The sequence below is a fragment of the Hyperolius riggenbachi genome, chromosome 5, assembly GCF_040937935.1.
Source record: "Hyperolius riggenbachi isolate aHypRig1 chromosome 5, aHypRig1.pri, whole genome shotgun sequence".
In the NCBI taxonomy this organism is placed as follows: Eukaryota; Metazoa; Chordata; class Amphibia; order Anura; family Hyperoliidae; genus Hyperolius; species Hyperolius riggenbachi.
The window spans coordinates 193,448,910-193,472,859 of record NC_090650.1 but is presented as its reverse complement, the minus strand read 5'-3'; the positions used below and the strand labels follow the sequence as shown (position 1 = coordinate 193,472,859).

Sequence of the window (23,950 nt, the reverse complement as noted above, 5' to 3'; positions counted from 1 at the left end):
TTTGCTATCCATAGCAACCAAGCATATTCTCTTTTTCCTGCCTCCAGCACAGAATGGAAGACTGCAATTGAGACTCTGATATGCTCCACAGATTCTGCCTTACATGCCAGTCAGGCTTCTCCTTTTATACTTTCTCTCTTGCATAATTGGGAACATTACTTGGTTATGTTACACTATATGAAGGGAAGAAAGTAAGCTGTTAGTGGTTAACAACAGTTTGGTCATGACCTAGCTGTGCAGATGTGGTGCCAGGTCTGATGGAAACACTGGTCCTGAACTATCAGGTAGTGAAAATCACAATCTTTTTGCTAGATTTGAGAGTGACCTTGCAATTTACAGTTTAGCAGTTCTGCCATTATCTGATGTACTACTTTATGTTAATATCTGCTATAAATTGTAGGTGTTCCCATTAACAGCAGCAATGCTGTCAGCACAACAGTGAATTTCAGCTTTTATATCTTTGTCACAGTTTTATACATAAGGAGTAGTTCTAGAAACAATAAGTGTCAGAAAAATGTACAAAGAATACATACAGAAGTGGCATGAATGGAAGATAGACATGGACATACATCAAGATACAAGATACCAGAGGCGTATCTACAGACGTGCAGGCGGGGCTAATGCTATGGGCGCCGCCTCCTTCCAGCTACTAGGGGGGCGCAGTTCCCTCTTCCTCCTACCTGACTGTGCTGTGTTCATTAATGCTCGCTTCAGTCCCTCAGTCATGCTGTAAGGGTTTTGGGTGACTGTATCAGTGAGGGGACAGAGCATACAGCTAACAGGCTTCCATTCCCTTCCCTTCAGCTGAGCGACCGTATTACCAGAGCTGCAGCCATCACCCTGCCTGAGCACAATCAGTGATGGCTGCTCAGGGCTTCTCTGCTGGGGAATCCTGCAGGCAGCTCTGTATTGCCTGCTCTCCCTCCCTCCTCAGCTGCTGGGGATAGATTACATTTCAGCAGCCTTTCCCCACCGGGGTAATGCAGAGAAGTTCAGTGACAGCCAGGCAGATCGGCATCTCTCACCCACCATACCTGCTCTACAATCGCCTGGCTCTGCCTTCCTGTACCTCTGATCAGACCCAGCCGGAGGATTACAGAGCCTGCAGGAAGAGGAGAGATGCAGATCTGCCGGTCACTAAACTTCTGTTGTTACACGAGGTGGAGAAGTGAGTGCTGGATAATCTGCCACAGCTGTTGATGAGAGAGGCAGAATATGCAACATGGAGCCAGAGAATTCCACAGAAGAGGAGCCCCAAGCAGCATGCCACTGATCTGTGTTTTGGACAGTGAAATAGAGCAGTCAGCAAGACCTCAGAAGTAGGTATCAACAACCTGTTTAGTTGGGGTGGCTGAATAATTGTGGCCAGTAAGACAGACTCAACTCCTTCCCTGCAGACAGTATACGTAGCTGCCTCCTCCCCCACGCCTTCCAGTATAGGTAGCTTCTCTCTTATCCTTATCCATCATTCTTTCCCCCCAGCCCTCTTATCCCTCATTCCCTCCCCCAGCCCCCTCTTATCCTTATCCCTCATTCCCTCCCCCAGCCCCCTCTTATTCTTATCCCTCATTCCCTCCCCCAGCCCTCTCTTATCCTTATCCCTCATTCCCTCCCCCAGCCCTCTCTTATCCTTATCCCTCATTCCATCCCCCCAGCCCTCTCTTATCCTTATCCCTCATTCCCTCCCCCAGCCCCCTCTTATCCTTATCCCTCATTCCCTCCCCCAGCCCCCTCTTATCCTTATCCCTCATTCCCTCTCCCCAGCCCTCTCTTATCCTTATCCCTCATTCCTTCCCCCCCAGCCCTCTCTTATCCTTATCCCTCATTCCCTCCCCCAGCCCCCTCTTATCCTTATCCCTCATTCCCTCCCCCAGCCCTCTCTTATCCTTATCCCTCATTCCTTCCCCCCCAGCCCTCTCTTATCCTTATCCCTCATTCCCTCTCCCCAGCCCTCTCTTATCCTTACCCCTCATTCCCTCTCCCCAGCCCTCTCTTATCCTTATCCCTCATTCCCTCCCCCAGCCCTCTCTTATCCTTATCCCTCATTCCCTCCCCCAGCCCCCTCTTATCCTTATCCCTCATTCCCTCCCCCAGCCCCCTCTTATCCTTATCCCTCATTCCTTTCCCCCAGCCCTCTCTTATCCTTATCCCTCATTCCCTCCCCCAGCCCTCTCTTATCCCTCATTCCCTCCCCCAGCCCCCTCTTATCCTTATCACTCATTCCCTCCCCCAGCCCCCTCTTATCCTTATCCCTCATTCCTTCCCCCCAGCCCTCTCTTATCCTTCATTCCCTCCCTCCAGCCCTCACTCTCCTCAGCCCTCTCTTTCTCCCTTAACCCTCATCCCAGCCTCCTCTCTCCTTATCCCTCTCTCCCTCACTTTCCTCATTATCCCTCATTCCCTCTCCCACAGCCCTTTCTTCTACTCATCCCTCATTCCGCCACCCGGCCTAACTCTCCCCCCCATCCCTCTCATTCCTTCTTAGCTCTCACTGAACTAATCACCCCCCCCCCCCAAGCAGCTGTGGAATTTCCCGAGGGGGCGCAGTTAAAGTGCTTGCCATAGGCGCTATCTTCCCTAGATACGCCACTGCAAGATACATGGAAAAATAAATGCTATGCTGCCAACAGGTTATGATAGGAAGCACGTTTAAACATTGCACACTCTGAGGGTGCTTCACTAAAAATATGATTTAGGTTTGTAAACTTATATTTCTTTAATAAATTAATGTACTATATTTCACCTCTGCCAGCACCTTTATTCATATCTAGTAATGAAGTTTCCACTTACACACCTTTACTTGTAGACTGTCAAGATAACATTTAATACACTAATGATATTATTTACAGAAATTTGATTCAGTGAACACATCGTTGATGATTAATTCCACGTTCACAGTGGTGCGTTGCAGTGCGGTGTAATGGCAGCTTTGTAACGTGGCTTCCAGCTCTGCAATGCACTACCTACAGGTCCTTCTAAAAAAATTAGCATATTGTGATAAAGTTCATTATTTTCTGTAATGTACTGATAAACATTAGACTTTCATATATTTTAGATTTACTACACACAACTGAAGTAGTTCAAGCCTTTTATTGTTTTAATATTGATGATTTTGGCATACAGCTCATGAAAACCCCAAATTCCTATTTCAAAAAATTAGCATATCATGAAAAGGTTCTCTAAACGAGCTATTAACCTAATCATCTGAATCAACTAATTAACTCTAAACACCTGCAAAAGATTCCTGAGGCTTTTAAAAACTCCCAGCCTGGTTAATTACTCAAAACCGCAATCATGGGTAAGATTGCCGACCTGACTGCTGTCCAGAAGGCCATCATTGACACCCTCAAGCAAGAGGGTAAGACACAGAAAGAAATTTCTGAATGAATAGGCTGTTCCCAGAGTGCTGTATCAAGGCACCTCAGTGGGATGTTTGTGGGAAGGAAAAAGTGTGGCAGAAAACGCTGCACAACGAGAAGAGGTGACCGGACCCTGAGGAAGATTGTGGAAAAGGACCGATTACAGACCTTGGGGGACCTGCGGAAGCAGTGGACTGAGTCTGGAGTAGAAACATCCAGAGCCACCGTGTACAGGCATGTGCAGGAAATGGGCTACAGGTGCCGCATTCCCCAGGTCAAGCCACTTTTGAACCAGAAACAGCGGCAGAAGCGCCTGACCTGGGCTACAGAGAAGCACTGGACTGTTTCTCAGTTGTCCAAAGTACTTTTTTCAGATGAAAGCAGCTTTTGCATTTCATTCGGAAATCAAGGTGCCAGAGTCTGGAGGAAGACTGGGGAGAGGGAAATTCCAAAATGCCTGAAGTCCAGTGTGAAGTACCCACAGTCAGTGATCGTCTGGGGTGCCATGTCAGCTGCTGGTGTTGGTCCACTGTGTTTTATCAAGGGAAGGGTCAATGCAGTTAGCTATCAGGAGATTTTGGAGCACTTCATGCTTCTATCTGCTGAAAAGCTTTATGGAGATGAAGATTTCATTTTTCAGCACGACCTGGCACGTGCTCACAGTGCCAAAACCACTGGTAAATGGTTTACTGACCATGGTATTACTGTGCTCAATTGGCCTGCCAACTCTCCTGACCTGAACCCCATAGAGAATCTGTGGGATATTGTGAAGAGAAAGTTGAGATACGCAAGACCCAACACTCTGGATGAGCTTAAGGCCGCTATCGAAGCATCCTGGGCCTCCATAACACCTGAGCAGTGCCACAGACTGATTGCCTCCATGCCACACCGCATTGAAGCAGTCATTTCTGCAAAAGGATTCCTGACCAAGTATTGAGTGCATAACTGAACATAATTATTTGAAGGTTGACTTTTTTGTTTTAAAAACACTTTTCTTTTATTGGTCGGATGAAATATGCTAATTTTTTGAGATAGGAATTTTGGGTTTTCATGAGCTGTATGCCAAAATCATCAATATTAAAACAATAAAAGGTTTGAACTACTTCAGTTGTGTGTAATGAATCTAAAATATATGAAAGTCTAATGTTTATCAGTACATTACAGAACATAATGAACTTTATCACAATGTGCTAATTTTTTTTAGAAGGACCTGCATGTGATGTGCATAGTATGGCAGGAGTGCTGCAGTGTAATGGGCTGCACCATCATAATGCACTGCATGCAACGCGTTAAGAAAAATGTGTGCATGAACATTTTTTAAGATGAAGCATATTTTTCATTCACTGTATGCTTCAGTGTACTCGGCAATGCACAGATAGCACACAACACCACTGTCCCGATAGGCAAAATGTGGTTCCAAAAATCTAATTTATTTTAGGATGTGGGGTTAGCTAGTGGCTACCTGTGAGTTTTCAGCCCAGGTCTTTTTAAATGTTGTTTTTGCAGCTACCAGGATGCAATTGACAGGTGAGTGATTAGGGAGGGGACTGTGTGGGAGATGCCTACACGCGGCGGTCCCTGTAAAAGATGTAATCAATGATTACGTCCAACCAAGCCTCCCACCTGAATGCTAATTTGTGCACATCCTGCTAGATCGGTATGGCAGGCAAAGGGTGTATGACCGTGCACGTGATTGGCTGACTGGCGCCTGCTGACCAGATAGAGGTAGGAAAATGCCTGAACTGGTAGTGAGCAATTGTGTGTGTTGCAGTTTGCATTCAGTTTGGAGGTGATGGGGGTGAAGTCCCTGGAGGTGAGAGAGCCAGGGCTCGCCCACATTTCCCTCTGGGTATCGCATGGTGGTTTGGGGGCCCCAGCAAGTGATAAAGGCTGGGCCCCCGGCTGTCGTGCGAACCAGTGTTTGCGATTTTAAATTTCTGCTTTTGCAGCTACCAGGATGCGGTTGACAGGTGAGTGGTTAGGGAGGGGACTGTGTGGGAGATGCCTACACGCGGCGGTCCCTGTAAAAGATGTAATCAATGATTACGTCCAACCAAGCCTCCCACCTGAATGCTAATTTGTGCAGATCCTGCTAGATCGGTATGGCAGGCAAAGGGTGTATGACCGTGCACCTGATTGGCTGACTGGCGCCTGCTGGCCAGATAGAGGTAGGAAAATGCCTGAACTGGTAGTGAGCAATTGTGTGTGTTGCAGTTTGCATTCAGTTTGGAGGCGATGGGGGTGAAGTCCCTGGAGGTGAGAGAGCCAGGGCTCACCCACATTTCCCTCTGGGTATCGCATGGTGGTTTGGGGGCCCCAGCAAGTGAGAGAGGCTGGGGCCCCCGGCTGTCGTGCGAACCAGTGTTTGTGTCTTTTTAAATGTTGCTCTGTGTATTTGCCCAGCCTTGTGAGTTTCCCAGCCTTGGCCTGATTGATCAACTACCATTTCTCATGCAATCCACAAAACATCCCATATTTAGAGCAAGGCTGTGCCTCATCAAGTAGCGGGAACACAAGAGGATCTGGAATTTTTCAGTACAATTCAGCAATTTGGTAGACTTGTTGGCGGGCCCCATGTACAGACCAAGGCTCTTCTTCTACCAGTATATTTGCATAAGAGATTTAGTCCTTTACTCCCAGATTCCACGTTACTCGTACCATGTGACACGTGCCAAGTGTGCCACGTGATATGTGCCAAGTGCCACGTGACAAGTGCCATTTGACACGTGCCAAGTGCCAAGTGCCGAGTGACAGTCAGACAGCAGAGTAGAAGACACTAGTGCACACTAACTGTCCCACTGGCACTGCTCACAGCACAGCAGTTCTGTAGAAAGTTAACACAGTAGTACTACTACTCTAACAACTACTAGCACTGACTGCAGTACTAACTACACAATAACACAGTAATCCTATCCCCTAATCCCTAACCTAACCTATACTGTAGTTTATCACTGTGTACAGCCCTTGCTAGGCCAGCAGCACTGGAGCATGTCTCTCAGTGAGCATTGCCAAGCTAGGACGATATGTCTTATCATGGCAGCCCTCCTTATTGTACAGGGGGGCTGGGCAGGGTTCCTTTCTGTGATTGGGTGACAGGGCTTAGGCTGGGAGGCCTCTGATTGGCTCAATGAGGTCAGGTAGGGATGGCCAGTGTTTCCCTCTGTGATTGGTTGCTAGGGCTTCTGCTGGGAGCCCTCTCATTGGCTCCAGGACGTCATCTCCTTAGTTACCTTATTCGGATCCAGATATCCGGGTATGTGGCCAAATATCCGCAGCTTGCTATCCGGATTTGGGCTTAGGTATCCGGAATCCGAATCCAGTCAGATAGCTGAAAAAAGGTTGGACACCCGGGTTACCCAGATATCCGGAATCCAGATGAGCAGCACTGCAGAAGGGGCTTTGATTTTTAATTCTTAGCTAATCTTTAGTCAGGGCCTTAACTAGGTATGGAATTGGCAGTGAGACACCAGCAGCAATTTGCCAGTATTTTTGTAGCAGGTATACTCTAGGCTTAGTTACCACTAGCAGCAGTTTTAGCAGCAGTTTTAGTGACATCATGTTATAATGGAGACTATTAACCACTTAAGTCACACGGTGTTAAACCCCCCTAGTGACCAGGCCATTTTTTACTAAATAGGCCACTGCAGCTTTAAGGCGTCACTGCAGGGCTGCACAACTCAGAACACAAGTGAATCCCCCTCCCCCCTTTTTCTCCCCACCAACAGAGCTTTCTGTCTGATCCTCGCCAGCGTGTTTATTTATTTAATTGGCGTGGAGTAGTCCTGGGGCTGCCGCCGCATTCGGCAAGAAGTTAAAAAGGGCGCCTCATTCACATTGATACAAACCTTTCCTCTATTGGGGCTCATCCTCATCTATATAACAAACAAATATACAGACATTAGTGTCAGCCAGATTTGGTGTAAGGATAAGGGGTTAAGGTTAGTTGTCCATGAAAGGGGGGAAGGGGGGATTAAGGTAAGTTTCTCTCCAGGAGGGTTAAGGCTAGGTGCCCACTGGGGGTGGTTAAGGTTAGGCACCACCTGGGGGCTTAAAGAAAACCTGAACTGAAAAGTAAAAGTCAAAATAAACATACACAAGTCATACTTACCTCCTGTGTAGTCTACTCCTCAATATCTTTCTCCTCTCTTGCTTCCTGTTTGTCCACTGTGATCAAGGGAATTCCATTTTGAAAATGGCCATTACTCCATAACAGCTTTCTGGTCAGCACACTGTTAAACTGTTGTGACATTGCCCATTTGAGCCATAGGGATGCATCATGGCACACCAGTTGTCCTCTCAGCTATAACTGACAGCAACTGATATATTTCAGTTCTGACAAAATATTGTCAGAACTGGAAGGGATCATTGTCAAAAGAAAATGGTGAGCTTTTGAGAGGAACTGATGGCAAAGTAACTATGTAATGTTCATTGTTGTGCTTATTTTAAATATTTTCTCAGTTCACGTTCCCTTTAAAGTTAATTGTCCTTCGGGGGGTTAAGCTTAGGAAGCACCGGGGAGGGATGGTTAAAGTTAGTGGCCCACCAGGGGGGGCTAAGGTAAGTTGCTCTCCAGGGGGCTCAAGGTTAGTTACAAACCAGGGGGTGTTAAGGTTAGGCACCACCAGGGAGGTTAAAGTTAGTTGCCCTTCAGTGGGTATTAAGGTTAGTTTCCCACTGGGGGTTAAGAGTAGGTGCATACGTGTGTGTGTGTGTGTGTGTGTGTGTGTGTGTGTGTGTGTGTGTGTGTGTTAATGTTAGGGACCGGGGGGGGGGGCTAAGAATAGGCACTACCAGGGGAATTTTCTGTGTAAGAGATGAGTGAGGTTAAGTTGCAGTAAAGTATTGGTAAATATTACCAATATTTTAGTATATGAATGATGTAGTAGAATATTGGTAAATGAACTGACATTTTATAACTTTAAGTGGAGCCCATTTTAATAGACACCAAACTGGTGGTTACAGTTAGCAATAGCGCAATATTAGTATTATTAGCAATATTTGACAGCATTTCCTGCCTCATTTTACTAAATGATAAATCTAATAAAGGCATAATCTGGTGTCATATTTATATGCACACATTTTAGTTACTTGGTAGCAATACCAATGATACCTGTTAATTGATAATTGACACTAATATAGCAGTAGTAGGAAATGTTTTAATCCTGTTCATGATCTGTTTTAGCCAAAACCCTACCTAAGTAAAACATATAGTAATATACCAGCAGATGCATGCCTTTTTGACAAGAACACTTATAGCTAGGTATATTAGGTATACAATTAGGTATATAATTGGCAGAAAGATACCAGCAACAGAAGTTTTTCTGTTGTTTTGTATTAGGGTTCTTTATAGTCACACACTTGGCACAGATTATGTAATATCAAACACCTGTGGCAGCAGCAGATACTGATAGTGAGACAGCAGATATATAGCACCCAATCACAGCAGAAGACATAGAACCCAAAAGCCCACAATATTATCATTATTTATATAGCACTGACATCTTCCACAGCACTTTACAGAGTCCATAGTCATGTCCCTTAAGCCTCATACTCACAGCAATGACCCAGGAAGTTTGATCCAGCAATGTCTCCCTCCACGACGAGCATCCAGCGATTCATCTTCCTACCAGCAGGTATGCGCAACGCCACAATATTACACAACAGGCGCAAACGGTAAGTCAAGTGATAGCAGTACTTTGCGTGGTGTCGTTGGGGATCTTAAAGATCCACTGTGATGGATGTTTATCCTCGTGTGATGCTAAGCGATGTTCGCATGATCATGCGTCTGTACCCACGTCGCGACGTCATGTAAAACGACCACTCGTTGCTCAAAAAAATCACTGGTCATTAGGAAAATCATTAGTAAAATCGCAACGTGGGTACACAGCTTTAGAAAAGCGTGCAATGTAATCAATCAATTAATCACAGCCTGTAAACTATAGATAGCAGTGGATTTCTATGACAACAGGAATTTTAATTTGTCCAGATAAAACATATTTCCTGAGAATAATAAGAAAAGATGCATGTAATACAAATATTTACATTATACGTTGTGGAAAATGTATTGGAAAGATGTTCTGGAAATAACAACGCTCGTAACCAGAAGTATAGAGAGATATATTCTCCATTTGCAGATTTATAGCACAGGGTAGTTATGTTTTGAGGGAGAAAATATGTAAACACATTAAATCAATGAAATACTGTGAGAACTTTGCTATGTTTTCGTTTACTGAAAAAGATGTTAGATACATTCTGAGAAAGATAATATGGAAAACATAAGCTTTCCTTAAGATAGCACAAAAGAAATGTATCCAGCTGTGTTTTTTATAAAATAAATAGAGAGAGATGTTGTTGCAAATTTTATCTTTACACACAGTAAAATTCATAGAATAAGCCAATATAATAACATATTTTCAAAAAAGTTGGGATGCTGAGAACAAAGTGTGATTTTCAAATAATTGAAATTCTGTTCTTAATTGAAAATAGTACAAAGACAACATATTTAAGTTTTGAATTTGATACCAGAACTTTCCAGAACTTTTCAACTAAAAAAGTACCAAAAAGTAGGTGAAAAGGTACTATCAAAATTATTTTGATTATTTTCATGCTTTCTGTTGGCTTGAAAGGCATTTTATTAAAGCCAATAGGTACCAATTTAAAAAAAAAAAAGTCAGATACTCACCTAAGGAGCCCGGTGGATCCTCCATTCAAATCCCCCGCCGCGGGGGACTTTGGAAGTCTTCGGGAATTCGGGCTCCCGAAGACGCACGTGTTAGTGCATCACAGACCCGCGCAAGTGCTTCATAGAGGGTGCTCGCGCATGCGCAGTATGGAGCGGCCCGTCTTCAGGAGCCCGAGTGCTCCCGAAGACTTCCGAAACCTCCCTTCAGCGGACGAAGTAGCAGTATTTGACCGAACTAGTCGAATACTGCTACGGGGGATCCTGAGCGGGACCGGGCACCGGGAAAGGAGAGGGAAGTCTCATTAGGACCGAGCCTTCCCTCTCCTTAGGTGAGTATATGACTTTTTTTTATTTTTAAAAGGTTACCCATTCACTTTAACAAGTTTAAAAATATCACCTAGGAGAAAACTCAGGAGAAAAAGTTAATTGCATATGGGCCCAGGTGCAGTATAATTGCGTAATTGGAAACTGCAATTGAAGTCCCAGGGCTGTAAATAGTTGTCTTCAGCTGCAGGTGGCAGCCTCTCGCACGCGCATTCGTCGCAGTTCCCATTTATTAATCTAAGTCCCTGTGTCAATGATCACAGACATCAATGACATGCCTGCGTCATTGTATCTTCTGGAGTAACACATCCATGCATTACTTCCTGTTTAGCGTACTTATAGTACGCAAATAGGAAATAATGTGCAAGGACATCTTCTGGTCAAATAGTAAAATTACACCTTAATGCATCTATTTTAATAAAAATACCCACACTTACATTTAAAATTTACTCCTTCCCTCCCACACAAAGAAAAAAATGACAATTAAAAAAACATACTTACCTTCGGGACTGAACTTTTTTTTAATATGTATGTTAAGAGGGTATATTACTGTAAATTTTTAAATTATGGGTTTGTAATTAGTGATGGACACAAAACTGGAAAAATTCACCTTTATTTCCAAATAAAATTTTGGCACCACACATGGTACTAGGGAAATATTTTAAACTTTGCAATAACCGGGACAAATGGGCAAATAAAATGTGTGGCTTTTATCTACAGTAGAATGTTTTATTTTAAAACTATAATGGCTGAAAACTGAGAAATAATGAATGTTTTCAATGTTTTCTTATTATTTCCTTTAATATGCATTTAGAATAAAATAATTCTTAGCATAATGTACCACCCAAAGAAAACCTAATTGTTGGCAAAAAAACAAGTTACATATCATTTGGTTGTGATTAGTAGCGAGTAAGTTATTGGCAAATGAAAGGAAGGAGCACTGAAAGGTGAAAATTGCTCTGGTCCTAAAGGGGAAACACCCCTCAGACGTCAAGTGGTTAAGGTGGCCAAACAATTGTTTAAATATTTTTTCAACTCAAAAATTGCAATCTATTTTTTGACTGACCTCACCTACTCCAGCAGCATTGGTCAAAGGGATCATGTGATCCCTTGACCCCTGTGTCTGCAGTGATTGGCCTAAGTGATCATGTGATCCCTTGACCAATCAACGTCCTCCAGTCCCTTGATCTCTATTACTGCTAGTAATAGTGATCATTGTTCAAAAAAGTAAAAAAAAGTGTGTAAAATATTGAAAAAAAAAAAGCATTCACGAATGAACCCCCCCGCTCCCCCCCCGCCCACTTCCCCGATGGCAACAATGATTGGTGCAAGGGATCATGATGTCCCTGAACCAATCTGTGTGCCTGAAGGTCCATACCTACAACACGTTTCTTGCAGCAACTTTTTTTTGTGATGTGTGATTTTTTTTTCTGCAATGAATGATTGTTTTCATGATATTGTTTAATAAAAATGTGTTTAATGATGTTTAGCTACGTGTGGCAGTCGCGACCATCATGATGGATCACTCACACTGTTGTTACCACGATAGTGAAGATGGATTGGGGTGTGATTGCTAGTTGCTGCCGAACCTTGATCCATCTTATCTGATATTTGAATGATGACTGTTACAGCCAGAAATAGTACTAACTCATAAAAATGAGTAAAACTGTTAAGTAAATAGTAATGCTTAGTTGAAATGCACATGCAATTTTTCTCAATCTGAAATCGCACATAATGCTTTTCAATGGCAAAGCACACGTTTGCTTATTTTTTTCGCTGGAATTTGCGTGCACAACAAATTTTCTGATGCATGAAATTGCAACAAGTGTATTATTCCCATACACTGGTTCCCATTGTCTATCGTGGACAATCCATGTGCAAAAATGCGCAAAGGATACAAAAAATTGTCCATGGGAAAATGCTGGTGTTTTCTGAGAACACAAGTGTGGCCTCTCCCTAACTGTGCCCCCTTACAGCAATTCTGTGTTACTTCACATCTGTGTTGAGAGGTGATAGGAGCTGCTGTGAGGGGTCATGTAAATATGGATGCATTGCATGCCGATTTGGCACCATAGGTGCCCATGTAATGTGTCATTATTATCGGCTACAGTAGTACATTTGGGCATTAAAGTCACCTGATTAAATAGCGGGTGATGGGACTGCCCACTATAGAAATAGTCAGCTATAAATATAAAAATAATCGGCACCACAGCTCCCACTATTTATTTTATTGGGCGACTCCGGGCACCCATATTTGCTGTTATAACCACTATTAATGATGTTTTACATGGGCACTTATGGCAGTGCCCATTATGTTAGGTATAGATTGGTGAGGATTAGTGTTAGAAGTCTGTGGCCCATATGCAATTCACGTTTTCTCCTGAGTTTTCTCCTAGGTGATATTTTTAAACTTGTGAATAAAATGCCTTATAAGCCACCAGCAAGCAAGAAAATACTCAAAATAATTTTGATATTGTTTCTTCACCTTCTTTTTGGTACTTTTTCAATTGCATAGGGCTGATAAATTATTTTAAATAGAGGATGAAAAAAATATCTCCTAGGAGAAAACATATGGGTCTGTGGCCCATATGCAATTCATTTTTTCACCTCAGTTTTCACCTAGGTGATATTTTTAAATTTGTCAATAAAATGCATTTTAAGCCATCAGAAAGCATGAAAATGCTCAAAATAATTTTGATAGTACTTTTTCATTTACTTTTTGGTACTTTTTTAGTTGAAAAGTGCTGGAAAGTTATTCTAATTTGAAGATGAAAAATTATCTCCTAGGAGAAAAGTCAGGTAAAAAGGTGAATTGCATATGGCCCCGTGTGTGGTGGCTAGGGTTAGGCAGGGGAGAGTTAGTGTTAGGCGTAGATAGGGCGTATTTATAATAGCATCCCGAGGAAAAATGTACGCAAAAATAATGGTAATAGGAAAAAAATAACGGTACTAGAATATCAGCAGTTTTACCAATATTCTATTATCCACAATAGTAGAAAATCAGTAATTTAACAGATTTTCTACTATCACCCACTGTGCCGTAACTCTCACCTAAACCCTCCGCTAACTATGCCTAACCCTAACCACCTATCAACTACTCCAGCCCCTAACCATCCACCACCATCTAACCATCACCACCTAACCAATAACACTATCTAGTCCCTATCTGAATGAACTGCAAAAAATCCATAGGCGCACCTTGAGAATAATGGATAATTGTACATCCAGTTTGTCATCAAATTATGTATATGGGACCCTATTTTAATCATAATGAGTTGTACAATAAATTTTGTCTTATAGCTTGGACTCCTGTCACATAAAAAAATAGGTAGGAACAAAAATCCATCATTCAAAAAAAATGTAATTTTCAACATTAGGATCAAACTTGGGAAAGTTTCAGCAAAACTACACAAGTCAACACAATAGCTTACAAAACACCCATTTTTGAATAACCCTTGTTAAAGTTCCATAACGTTGATATTTGTGGCTGTTTTCTGATGGCCTGGGGTTATGCAAACAAATAATGTTGCTGCAGCAATTAGTGCAAAAAATGGACTGCAAAAAATGCCGTAGGCACACCTTGAGAATTATGGATTATTATGCATCCGGTTTGTCATCAAATGATGTGCATGTGACTTCATTTTAATCATAAAGAGTTGTACAATAAATGTTGATATGTCTTTTAGCTTGGACCCCGTCACATAACATAAAACAATAGGTAGAGACAAACTCAATCCATTATTCCCAAAAAAATGTAATTTTCAAAATGATGAACAAACGTGGGAAAGTTTCAGCAAAACTACATGAGCTTACAAATAGAGATGGCCCGAACCTCCGATTTTAGGTTCGCGAACCTGGTTCGCGAACTTCCGCAAAAATTTGGTTCGCGCGAACTTTCGCGAACTCCAATAGACTTCAATGGGGAGGTGAACTTTGAAAACTAGAAACACTTATGCTGGCCAGAAAAGTGATGGAAAAGATGTTTCAAGGGGTCTAACATCTGAGTTTTTGACAAAGAATGGAGATGCTGGCACCACCGGTGCATAACCCAGGGGAGCAGGAATACCGGGTCTCAATGTAAACAAAAGAAAAAGATGTTCCGCTGCACCATGGGTTGGGTATAAAGCAATCTTCAGTTTATTGACACATCAGTAGATACACATATGGCTCACGCGTATCGGAGCTCACACTGGCTCCTTAATCATAGCCAACATACACAGAAACACCACAAGTTTAAATAGTCAAAAAAGCCGGCACACCCAGGGTGTGGCTATGGGACATGGTAAAAGACAGATTCAAACTGTTATCATTGCAATATAACAAGAAACCAGGCAGAACAACTTGGTTATGAGTATACCATGGACATTATTGGTGAACTTTTGTCCAATCCAGACAGAATGAATAAATATATTTCTGTTTTTGCCACACAACCGGCTTTTTGTTGGTTCCGATCCCTCCTTGAATATGCAATCCTCTTTTACCAATCTTGAATGCCTTCTGGAGAAAGAGGTTCGGTTATGGTGGGATACAACTACCCTGAAACATTATGTTTCGGAGGGCATGATTCCAAGAGGATTACGTATTAAAAAGGTACCCACTACTGTTTATTCAAATCAATTCGTAATAGAATGGAACCAAGTCCTCACCGACTGTTCCATTCAACTCATGAAATTGATAATATACTATGAGGAAAGAAAACTCGCGGATATTAGAGTTCAGATTTCTGAAACTAAAAAAGCTTTGAACCAATTTTCTAATTTTGAACTCTTTGACGAGCTCAATAACAAAATTAAAGATAATATTGCTAAATTGAAGAGTTTGGTCACAAATACCAAACGAGTGAAATTCCTCACGGATCTAGGTGATTATCGAAACAATGTGGTATATGAATGGGGCAGGTGGGAGACCATGCACAGGTCCCCCAGACCGATATTACGCAAACCCAGACCAGTTAAAAAGGTCAGTTTTAGCTCTGCAGACAGCTCAGGTTCTTTTTCAGACACCTCCGATGGTGTTCTGTACATGAACAGGTCTCAATGATGGTGGTGCATTGGGTTTCGATTGGTGCCCCTGTTAGACCCCCTACCCCTGGCGATTGCGCGTGTATGTGTATACATATCACATATATTTATGTGCAATCTTTGGTTAGATGCCCTTACCATCCTGCCATGATAAGTTTTTAATTTATAAGTGTATCTAGGGTATGTACTGTAGCTTAGAAGTTATTGTGAACTGCAACTAGGTCTTACTTTCCCAGGTCTTACGTGTTTTTAAATGAGGCTTCTTTTAACCCACTATTGTGTTCACTTAGCCACAAAACACGGAATTCCAGGAGGGAAGCGGAATCGCACGCACGGCATTTGACTGTGTGTTAAGAATGTTTTACACTGGTTGGGCATGTTTACCCGATTTTTGGATACTCTGATAAAATGTATACAGAGCAAATACGTTGCTATGTATGAGGTGGAGCTGGCGACGATTGTCGCTAACCATTGGTAGGCAAGATGGAGGCGGGGATTCCCAGCACCTTTGCCGCTCCCCTCTTGCAACGAGCTATGGGTAATGTAGTCCAGCCGGCCAGATGATGCGCGCCCGTGCTCTTTCCGCAATCCCTCCCTTTGACCTCTCCAAACACAGGCGGACGTGACACCTGGAAGGGGCGGGGTTACCTCCCGCATATACCGGATGTTTTCAGCCCGCCTTAGCAATAGGAGCGCAGCGTGACCAAGCGTCTAGCAGACGCGAAACGGCCGTCGCAAGCCCCGACTGACACCTGGCACCCCCACCTCCAACTCACCACCACCAGCACATTGATGTTTAGCTGACAGCTCCAATGGTATGTGACCTGTTATAACCAATAAACACCGCCACGCATTTAAAGATGGATGGTGCCCGGATGTTTCCTTCTTTCTCTTCTTGATTCAGTCTGAGCAGTTGCGAGCCACTCTAACCATCTCCCCATAGGGAATTGCTCTTAAAGTATGGCTCGGATGGCAGCTAGAGGCCAGCAGAAGAGAATTGCCGGCGCATGCCTTCCTATAAGTTTTAGTGACAATCCTGCCTGATGTCTCGGAACCCCACAAAGTCAGATCGAGATAATCTATCTGAGAGGGGCTATGGGACATGGTAAAAGACAGATTCAAACTGTTATCATTGCAATATAACAAGAAACCAGGCAGAACGTCTGGGGGACCCCCCCATATCAGCAGCAGATCATCTATGTACCTTCCATACCAAAAGATAAATTCTGAATAGGGGTTTTCCGCCCCAAAGATGCGGAGTTCCTCCCACCACCCCATGAACAAATTCGCCAGGGATGGGGAGAATTTAGCTCCCATAGAAGCTCCGCATCTCTGGAGATAGAAAACCCCATCAAACATAAAATAATTGTGGGTTAACAGATGATCCACCGCAGAAATGAGGAGGTCCCTAGTAGCCGCAGAGAAAGAGCCATATTTTTGGATGTGAAAGTCCAATGCCCTGAGAGCAAGGTCATGGGGGATGGAGGAATAGAGTGCGGTCACATCCATCGTGACCCATGTATAGCTATTGGACCATTTCAGGGAGTCCAGGCTGTTGAGTAAATGTGTGGTATCACGGAGGAACCCAGGCAAATGGCGGACGAGTGGCTGAAGACACCCGTCCACCCACTCGTCCGCCCATTGGCCCAGACACTCTCCTAAAGAAGCCTATCCCAGCCACAATGGGGCGGCCCCTGGGAGGAACATCTGGTTTATGCACCTTAGGGAGGTGGTGGAAAATTGGAATAACCGGTGTATCCACTATGAGATAATCTCTTTCGCGTTCAGAGAATACTCCCAAGGAGCAACCCCAGTTGAGTAGTCGTTTAAGCTCAGCCTGGAATTTAATGGTAGGGTCACCTGCTAACACTTGGTAAGTGCTCTTGTCCTCCAATTGTCGCAATGCCTCTGCCCTATACACGTCTGAGTCCATGACGACCACAGCCCCTCCTTTGTCCGCATTGCGAATTACAATTGAATTATCAGTCTGGAGGGACTGCAGTGCGTCTTGCTCTTGCTTGGTGAGATCAGAACTGGCTCTAAATGTTTTCTGTAGCTGAACAAGTTCACTCTCAACTAAATCCTGAAACATGTCTACCGCCATGGATCTGGCCTGTACAGGGTAGAAGAAAGGATTGGAAACGGGTACGGGGCCCGGGGCTGCCCGGGCGACTGAGCCGCCACTCGCGCCGGACACTGGTTCCGGGGTGAGGGCAGCAAGGGCCCCCCTAAAGGGAGGGACCCCCTCATTCGCCCGGGCAGAACAAAGGTGGAGCCCCGCACCTGTCTCCGCACCTCCCCCCACCCCGTTTTGTTCCTCCGATTCCAAGAAGTGCTTCCTCACCATCAAATTCCTTACAAATTTATTCACGTCTAGCATAGTACTGAAGACGTCAAAGTGGTGCGATGGCGAGAAAGAAAGACCCCTTGAAAGCAGAGAAAGCTGGGCATCTGTCAACTGAATACTGGAGAGATTGATAACATTAGAACTGGGGCTCTGTGATCTCACTTTCCTATGTTTACAGCCTGCCCTCCTGCATTTCCTTTTTTTCTGTTTTTGTGTTTCCGATTTTTCTTCGGATTTTGGTAGTAGGATGTAGGTACTAAAGGGGTTGGAGCTGTCGTCTGTCCGTGTCGGTCCCCCCCCCCCCCCCTTTTTTGGGTTGCCGGCAAAGACTGACTGTACCAACTCATCCTTGCCATCGGAGGTGTCTGAAAAAGAACCTGAGCTGTCTGCAGAGCTAAAACTGACCTTTTTAACTGGTCTGGGTTTGCGTAATATCGGTCTGGGGGACCTGTGCATGGTCTCCCACCTGCCCCATTCATATACCACATTGTTTCGATAATCACCTAGATCCGTGAGGAATTTCACTCGTTTGGTATTTGTGACCAAACTCTTCAATTTAGCAATATTATCTTTAATTTTGTTATTGAGCTCGTCAAAGAGTTCAAAATTAGAAAATTGGTTCAAAGCTTTTTTAGTTTCAGAAATCTGAACTCTAATATCCGCGAGTTTTCTTTCCTCATAGGATATTATCAATTTCATGAGTCGAATGGAACAGTCGGTGAGGACTTGGTTCCATTCTATTACGAATTGATTTGAATAAACAGTAGTAGGTACCTTTTTAATACGTAATCCTCTTGGAATCATGCCCTCCGAAACATAATGTTTCAGGGTAGTTGTATCCTACCATAACCGAACCTCTTTCTCCAGAAGGCATTCAAGATTGGTAAAAGAGGATTGCATATTCAAGGAGGGATCGGAACCAACAAAAAGCCGGTTGTGTGGCAAAAACAGAAATATATTTATTCATTCTGTCTGGATTGGACAAAAGTTCACCAATAATGTCCATGGTATACTCATAACCAAGTTGTTCTGCCTGGTTTCTTGTTATATTGCAATGATAACAGTTTGAATCTGTCTTTTACCATGTCCCATAGCCCCTCTCAGATAGATTATCTCGATCTGACTTTGTGGGGTTCCGAGACATCAGGCAGGATTGTCACTAAAACTTATAGGAAGGCATGCGCCGGCAATTCTCTTCTGCTGGCCTCTAGCTGCCATCCGAGCCATACTTTAAGAGCAATTCCCTATGGGGAGATGGTTAGAGTGGCTCGCAACTGCTCAGACCCCAACCTTTTGGGGCGGGAGTTGGATGTAGTGGAGGAGAGACTCCGGGAACGGGGTTACACCACACGCTCCATACGTGGTGCACGACAACGTGTGCTGTGTAGGGATCGTCGTGACCTTTTGGAGGTTGGTTCTGGAAGCGAGACTAGGCAACAAAAGAAATCTAACTTTTATAACTCCCTACAGTTTGGAGTACAATAAGGTTATTAATATAATAAAAAAATATTTGCCGGTCTTGCACTCAGATCCTAAGCTCCGTACCATTGTGGGCAGTGGCGTTGCCTTTGCAGCGCGCCGAGCTCCTACTTTGGGGACCCGTCTTTCACCCAGTCTTTTCTCCAGCTCTCCTAAACCTGTTCCAACTTGGTTGACCTGCGTGGGTTCCTATAAATGCGGTTATGGTACCTGCAGATATTGTCGGGTTCATAATCAGACACGAGAGATTCTCTCTATTGCCAAAGGCATAAAGTTTGATATAAAGCAATATGTCAATTGCAATTCGAGCAATGTGGTATACCTTATTTCCTGTTCCATCTGTAGGGTCCAATATGTGGGTTGTACCACTCGCCCCTTGAGACAGCGTATTGCAGAACACTATAACGGATCAGCTAGATGCATCAGGAATGAGGCTTATGTCACCCAGGTTTCCAGTGTAGCCAGACACTTTTACAGGGAACATCGGGGTGACATGAGGGGTTTCACTTTCCAAGGTATTGAAAGGGTGATGCATTCTACCAGGGGAGGGGATCTATACAGACGTTTATTACAACGGGAGGCTCTATGGATCTGGAGATTGGGCACACGCATACCTACAGGATTGAACTCTAAGCTGGATGTCAGCCAGACTTATGATATTAGACATTGAGCTCGGGTGTGTGTGGCCCTGCCTCCTTTTGCTCCATGCAGTCTCCCCCGCCCCCCCCCATTTTCCAACCCTCTTACTCTCCCCCCTGGCGGTGTCAATATTTTGATATTTATGCATTTATACATTTATACATTCTTATGAACAATTTTATATGTATTTTGTATTTTTACATGCTACTTTCTATTTCATCACTGTGGTATCTGTAATTTATACATCTTATGTAACCGAATTGTCTATTCATCTTGATTCTTAATCATAACATTCATGGTTGTTTTAATTACTTTTCATTTTTGGCCATTCGGCCATTTTATATGTACATACATATGTCTCTTTAAGAGCCATAGCCACACCCTGGGTGTGCCGGCTTTTTTGACTATTTAAACTTGTGGTGTTTCTGTGTATGTTGGCTATGATTAAGGAGCCAGTGTGAGCTCCGATACGCGTGAGCCATATGTGTATCTACTGATGTGTCAATAAACTGAAGATTGCTTTATACCCAACCCACGGTGCAGCGGAACATCTTTTTCTTTTATCTGAGTTTTTGCATGGATGAGTGGGATAGATGCCAAAAGTCCCCGGGAAAAATCTGGATTTGACGCAAAGCAGAATTTTAAGGGCAGAAATCACATTGCATGCTAAAGTGCTTTAAAACATCTTGCATGTGTATACCTCAATCAGGGAGTGTAATTAGAGACTGCTTCACACTGACACACCAAACTCACTGTGTAATGCACTGAAAATAGCTGTTTGTGTTGTGACGGCCATGCTGGACTGGTGCAAACCATGGCGAGAGTGCAGGCGATAGCGGTTTTCAAGCCCATATGGTCGTCAGGCTGAGGTAGCTTAATGACAGAAAAACAGTGATTGTCCAGCTGATCAAATTTGGTCTGTCCACAATGACGCAACAACCTTATTATCTTTGGTGTGTCCCCCTCCCTCCCCCCCCTCGAGACACTGATATCGCCGGTGGTCATTGCTTCATTGTGATACGCAAGCTACTTCACCGCAGCAAGGTAACGATCACGAAGGGGATTTGACACATGTACACGCCTTTTGTTTTGTTGTTGCAGCCGCAGTGCAGCCGCAGTGCAGCCGCAGTGCAGCCAGAAAAATTAGGCAGGCATGTACACGCACCAGAAAAAATTATAGTGGCTGCTGCTACAGCGGCCTTAAACATTCAGGAATCCTCCTGGAGTCCTGGTGGACCCTGTTGGTGGTGGCGGAGAAGGCAGTCAAGTGGCCTGCAGGCAGAGATGCTGTGTGTGGGGATTGACTTAGTCTTCGGGCAGGCCTGAGCGTGCTTTGCAGACCAGGCATCCGTGGTCAGATGGACCCTTGACCCAACGCTGTGTGCCAGAGATGTCACCACTTGCCTTTCAACATCATGGTACAGTTTAGGTATCGCCTTTTTTGAGAAAAAATTGCGGCCTGGTATCTTCCACTGCGGCGTGTGGCTTTGCTTTTGTGTGCTGCTTTTCCTCAGGTGGTCATCCCATTGCAGTTTGTGCTTTGTAATCATGTGCCTTTGTAAGGTAGTTGTCCCTACGCGGGTCTTGGTCTTTCCACGGCTCAATTTTCGGTGGCAGAGAGTACAGATGGCATTGCTCTCATCTGAGGCAGACACACACAAAAATGTTCACACTCCGCTGAGCCCTGAGGTGATGGCACTTTGGTGGTAACGGCCGACTGAGTGTTAAGTGGGGTGCCAGAATCAGAGCAGGAGGAGGAAGATATGTCAAGCTTCCGTGCGGAAGCTGAGAAAGATGAGGTGTTCTGTGTTAAATAGTCAAATACGTCCTGACAATATTGGGGGTTGATGGCACATGCCTTCTTCTGAACACTGTACTTTGATCGAGAGCCGCACGAAATCACGACAGCGCGACCTCGAACAGACCTGCCAGGTGACCTGCATCTGGCTCTGCCTTTTGTTTTGTCCATATTGGGGGGGATGAAGTGAAAGGTATGCACTGACTTGACTAACACAATGTACGGTTACACAGGTGCAGTGAACAGGTATGCATAGAGTGGTATATCACACTGCGGGAGCTCACGTGGGTAGGTGTATGCAGTGCTGCTGGGTAGGTAGGTATATGCAGTGCTGCTGGGTAGTACAAATGTGCTCTTGTTACACACACCTACCGTGAACAGGTACAGTGACTGGTGGTATGAAATATCACACTGCGTGCGCTCACGTGGGTAGGTGGGTGCACTGAACAACAGGTAGGTAGGTATATGCAGTGCTGCTGGGTATTACAAATGTGCACCTGTCACACACACACACACACACACAAGTACTGTGAACAGGTGCAATGACTGGTGGTATTAACAATGCATGCGCTCACGTTGGTAGGTAGGTAGGTAGGTAGGTGGACTAAACAGTAAACAGGTGCAGTGATTGGGATTACAAATTTGCAGCTGCCTGTCACACACACAGGTAGTCACTGAATGGGCCGGGTCTGGCAGTGGAATTAAGGGGCCAAAGGCCAGCTGCGACTGACTGACAGCTTTCCCTATGAGAGTCTGCAGCAGCTCTCCCTTCTCTAATTACTGCAGGCACACGAGTGAGTCCAATGCCTGACTCTGCCTGCCTTTTATAAGGGGGGGGGGGGGGTGGGGCTCCAGGAGGGAGTGTAGCCTGATTGGCTCAATATGCCTGCTGACTGTGATGTAGAGGGTCAAAGTTGACCCTAATGATGCACTATGGGGGCGAATTGCACTTCTGGAAAAGTTCCCAATTCTCCACGAACGCAAACCACAGAAGTTCGCCGGCAAACCGTTTGGGCCATCTCTACTTACAAAGTCCCACATGTGACTAGCCATGGCTGTTAGTTTTGCATAATGGTGACATTTGTGGCCTTTTTTCTTATGTCCCAACTCTTCAGGGGCTATGCAAACAACATATAGCGCTAAAGTATTTTGTGGAGAAAATTGGCCTGTACAAAGCCAGCTGCACACTTTGGAGTAAAAACGGAATATAACCCTGCATTTCAACTTTGCTCTAAAACATTATTTACAGTATATTATATGCAACCAGCAATTTTTTTTTACTAGACCAGCATTGGAAGGGTTACACAGGGCTTTAAAGTTCCTGGAGATTTCTGCAGACGCATCCGAAGCTGACATAGATACATTTTGTTTACATAAATGTATCTAAGTGTTGAATGTGACTCACTGTCTCTGACTGAGAAGGAGCTGGAGGACAGCCAAAGAGTGCAACATTTCTCAATAGATACATTTAACTAAATAGAATGTATCTATCTGAACTTCTGCATATCTCTCCACGGAACTTTAAACCTCTGTGTTTAACCCTTCCAATGCTGGTCTAGTAAAAAAAATGCTTTTTGCATATAATATGCTGTAAATAATGTTTTAGAGCAAAGTTGAAATGCAGGGTTATATTCCGCTTTAATTGCATGCTGGAAGACCAACTAGCCATCAACTGAGTGATGGGTATTATTTTAACTTATAGTTTTTTAGTGTGTTTTAGTATTGAGATTTATGTTGTAAATACTATTTTGCAACAAATTGTTACAAACTGATCAAAAGCAATAAACTGTTTATTTTCATATATTATGCACTAAAATTATAAACTTATAAAAAGAAAAGAGTTACAGAATTTTAAATAGAATACATACATTGGTACCCTAGGGACTCAGCTTTTTAGATATGCATGCCATCAGGGTATATTAGGTTTTTTTTTTTTACAATGAAGGGCTTGCAATAATTGCTAGGGTATGTGAAAACAAACATCAAAATATAGAAAAAAATACACCTTTATTTCCAAATAATATATTATCTCCATACATTGTACTAGGGAGGGACATAGTGTAAATGTTTGAATCACCAGGTTAAATGAAAAAAAAAAGTGTGGTTTTTATCTACGGTAGTATTATTTATTTTCAAAACTATAGTGGATGGACATGGGAAAATGGTGAATTTTTCATTTGTTTTTCTTTTTTCATTACATATGTCAAACATGCAGTGTATAGTATAAGTATCCACAAACAATTCACCTGTAATCAAGGTATATTAGCTGCTGTGGGACTGAAGGTGGGCAGCTGGGGACAG

The 23,950-nt window shown here is 43.7% G+C and overlaps 1 protein-coding gene across 1 annotated transcript in view; it reads right to left on the bottom strand.

Moving 5' to 3' along the window:
* The window catches only part of VWC2 (von Willebrand factor C domain containing 2), a 567,725-nt gene that overhangs the window by 507,243 nt on the left and 36,532 nt on the right, over nt 1–23,950 (bottom strand). The gene's annotated exons all lie outside the window — the stretch shown is intronic.